The sequence below is a fragment of the Natrix helvetica genome (genome assembly GCF_964273705.1).
Source record: "Natrix helvetica genome assembly, chromosome: W".
In the NCBI taxonomy this organism is placed as follows: Eukaryota; Metazoa; Chordata; class Lepidosauria; order Squamata; family Natricidae; genus Natrix; species Natrix helvetica.
This window is the reverse complement of record NC_138555.1, coordinates 64,813,929-64,817,888: the sequence shown is the minus strand read 5'-3', so window position 1 is coordinate 64,817,888 and position 3,960 is coordinate 64,813,929.

The following is a 3,960-nucleotide window of genomic DNA, read 5'->3' as shown; positions in this document are numbered from 1 at the left end:
AAATTTAGCAGGTAACAAAAAGGTAAAGCCTGTCTGAATGGGAAGACCTAGGTAATTGGACTTAATTTGATGTAATGTCTGTTAAAAAATTCTTAGATGTGCATCTACACTAATAACATGTAGAATTGAATGGCATTGAATTGATTGTGATATGTTTGACCAGCTAGCAAAATAAATAAGCTTCTCAGCTTGGGCTTGAAGCTTTTGGGGAAGGGGAGTGTAGTTAGGATTTAAACTGCTCTCTGAGTTTTCCCATGCTTGGAGAATGAGCCACATGTTTCCCAAGGAAAGAAAATTGAAGATTTAAAGGGACAGGACCTCCCCCAGGCCTGAAAGTGTTGTTCCATGGTATTTGTGCATGTATGTGTGTGTGTGTGATCATTTCCAGACCTGGAGGGAAGTTGAGCTCCTCTAATAATAGTACAAAATGGAGCTCATTGGCTTGTAAAAAAGCTCTCTCCCCCCCTCCTTCTTTCCCTCCTTCCTTTTGGGTCATTAATGGCGGCTGAAGTTTTTCCGCTCACTTTAACCATTTTTTTTCTCTCTCTTCTGAGAAATTTACAGTAAATGGGTGATCTGCTCCTGCACCTTTTCCTTTCACTGTTGTGATCTTTCATCTGCATATAAAAGTTATGCAGTTACATTTCTTTGTCTGCTCTGAATACAATTTTGATTTTTTTCTTCTGGAAATTTTTGAGATTTAAAATGCTTAATTAAACCTATAAAAAGAAATGATTTTGAGATATTTTGCTTACATTTGTAAATGTTTTAACATACTTAATGAGAATTTGCTTCCATCTGAATGGAATCTGATATTTTGGAGTGTTAACTCAAAGTACCTCTTTTTTTTTAATTGCAATTTTTTTTAAAGCCGTTGTTCTTCCCTCCCTCTTTTACCCCTGAGTGCATTTTTAAATGCTTATGAGTCAAGGTGCTCTACCCTATGATATTTTGTTTGTTTGTTTGCAACACAAGTTGTTGTCCCTTTTGGAAATTTACTCATCTTACTGCAAAAGTGTTTCAATCATAGAGGCAGTGGGAATGTCATGTTCCATGAAATTTACATCGTCTGCCTTCTGAAATAATGTTTGGATTTCCACGCTTGGACAGAATGGGTGAGATTCCACAACATGAGACTAAAGATATGTCTGTAAAGAACTGTATACTTGGCCTCTCTTCTTCTTCTTCACCTCAGAAACAAAGGACTGCTAGCTCAAACCATAACTCTCAAATTTGCTGCTGGTGATTGCCTCCTGATAAAACCTGACATGAGGAAAAAAAACTTAGCCAAGCCTGGGACAGACTACCAAGACTGACTGACCACTCTTACCAGCAAGCTAAGCTTAGTACCATCCAGCAGATATGAAAGAACGGCCCCTGAGAGGGAGAAGTAAAGACCAAAAGACTCTCTTCTATCCCCATAAGACAGCTGCAAAGACTACAGGGGAGGGTGAAAATTGATTGTAAAGTTTTCTTTCTTTGTCTCCTTCACAGAAATTCATTGTAAGGTTTTCTTTCCTGTCTCATTTATATTGGAATCAGTTTAATGTATTCATGTAAGAATCATATTTGAGAATGGCTAGCACAGAAAGTTCTGAACACCTTAGATTTCTATCTAGTGGGAGGAAAGTTTGTCCAAAATGTCTGTATTTTCTATATTGTAATACAATACAATAGCAGAGTTGGAAGGGACCTTGGAGGTCTTCTAGTCCAACCCCCTGCCTAGGCAGGAAACCCTATACCGTTTCAGACAAATGGCTATCCAACATCTTCTTAAAAACTTCCAGTGTTGGGGCTTTCACAACTTCTGGAGGCAAGCTGTTCCACTGATTAATTGTTCTAACTGTCAGGAAATTTCTCCTCAGTTCTAAGTTGCTTCTCTCCTTGATTAGTTTCCACCCATTGCTTCTTGTTCTACCCTCAGGTGCCTTGGAAAATAGTTTGACTCCCTCTTCTATGTGGCAACCCCTGAGATATTGGAATGCTGCTATCATGTCTCCCCTAGTCCTTCTTTCTATTAAACTAGACATACCCAGTTCCTGTAACCGTTCTTCATAAGTTTTAGTCTCCAGTCCCCTAATCATCTTTGTTGCTCTTCTCTGCACTCTTTCTAGAGTCTCCACATCTTTTATACATCGTGGTGACCAAAACTGAATGCAGTATTCCAAGTGTGGCCTTACCAAGGCATTATAAAGTGGTATTAACACTTCACGTGACCTTGATTCTATCCCTCTGTTGATGCAGCCTAGGACTGTATTGGCTTTTTTGGCAGCTGCTGCACACTGCTGGCTCATATTTAAATGGTTGTCCACTAGGACTCCAAGATCCCTTTCACAGTTACTACTGTTGAGCAAGGTACCACCTATACTGTACCTGTGCATTTCATTTTTGTTGCCTAAATGTAGAACCTTACTCTTTTCACCATTGAATTTCATTTTATTAGATAGTGCCCAATGTTCAAGTTTGTCAAGATCCTTCTGTATCTTTAGCCTATCTTCTGGAGTGTTAGCTATTCCTGCCAGCTTGGTGTCATCTGCAAATTTGATGAGTTCCTCATTTATTCCCTCATCCAAATCATTGATGAAGATGTTGAAGAGTACTGGGCCCAAAACAAGAGCCTTGGGGTACTCCACTGCATACCTCCCTCCATGAAGATGCAGTTCCATTGAGGACTACACGTTGAGTGCGGTTGGTCAGCCAGTTACGAATCCATCTGGTGGTGATGCTGTCCAACCCACATTCTTCTATTTTATCTAGTAGTAGGTTATGTCTACCTTATCAAATGCCTTACTGAAGTCCAAGTAAACTATATCGACGGCATTCCTCTGGTCCACTAATTTTGTCACTTTGTCAAAGAATGCAATAAGATTAGTCTGGCATGATCTGTTTTTGACAAACCCATGTTGGCTTTTGGCTATTACTTTGTTTGCTTCTAGGTGGGGTCTTGAGCAGAAGGAGCAGAGAGGAGGAGGGGGGAGAGGATATCATTCCTATACAGGGCTCCTTGATTCCAACAGTCGTAGGGAGGGGCAGATACGAGGACAGATTAACAACTCGCAGTCGGTTGGGAGACCGTGGGTGCTGGTTACACCCGGTCGCTTGTACCAACCCCCGCATTCTAGGTGGTCAGGATCTGCAGGCCCAGGGCCTGAGGCTGTTGTTATGCAATGCGAGGTCCGTTGTCAATAAGGCCCCCCTCATTCATGATCTAATTTTGGAGGGGGAGCCGGACCTCGCGGGAATAACGGAAACCTGGTTGGGCCACGAGGGAGGGTTACCCCTCGTGGAAATGTGCCCACCGGGTTACCAAGCATTTCACCAGCCCCGGGCCCGGGGAAGGGGCGGTGGGGTAGCAGTGATTATCCGGGAGGACTTAGAGCCGAGGGAGTCCACTGTGCCACAGACGTCCGGATGTGAATCCCTTGTTGTGAAATGGGGCCCTGGGAGGCAGTTGGGCCTGCTGATAGTATACCTGGCTCCCCGCCATACATCAGCGACCCTGCCTGAGCTCCTCGAGCTGATCTCATCGGTGGCGGTTGAGACCCCCAAACTTTTAGTGATGTGGGATTTTAACCTGCCGTCGGTGGGAGAAGCATCAGAGGGGGTTCGGGAGTTCATGGCTTCCATGATAGCCATGGACCTGACTCAAATGATTCAGGGCCCGACACACGAGGGAGGTCACACCTTGGACCTTGTTTTTGTCTCTCGCCAGTGGGTGAGTGATCTGGGAGGAGTGAATTTAACCATCACTCCTCTATCATGGTCAGATCACTCACTCCTCCGTCTTGACTTCCCTGGTGCTACCCCTCGCTGCGGGGAGGCGGAACCGGAAAACACTAGATGGTTCTGCCCCAGGCGCTTGATGGAACCAGACAGGTTCCAGATGGAGCTTGGGCCACCTCCTGCAGCCCTGACCTGCCCTCGGGTAGAGGACCTGGTGGCCGCGTGGAATAATGCGAC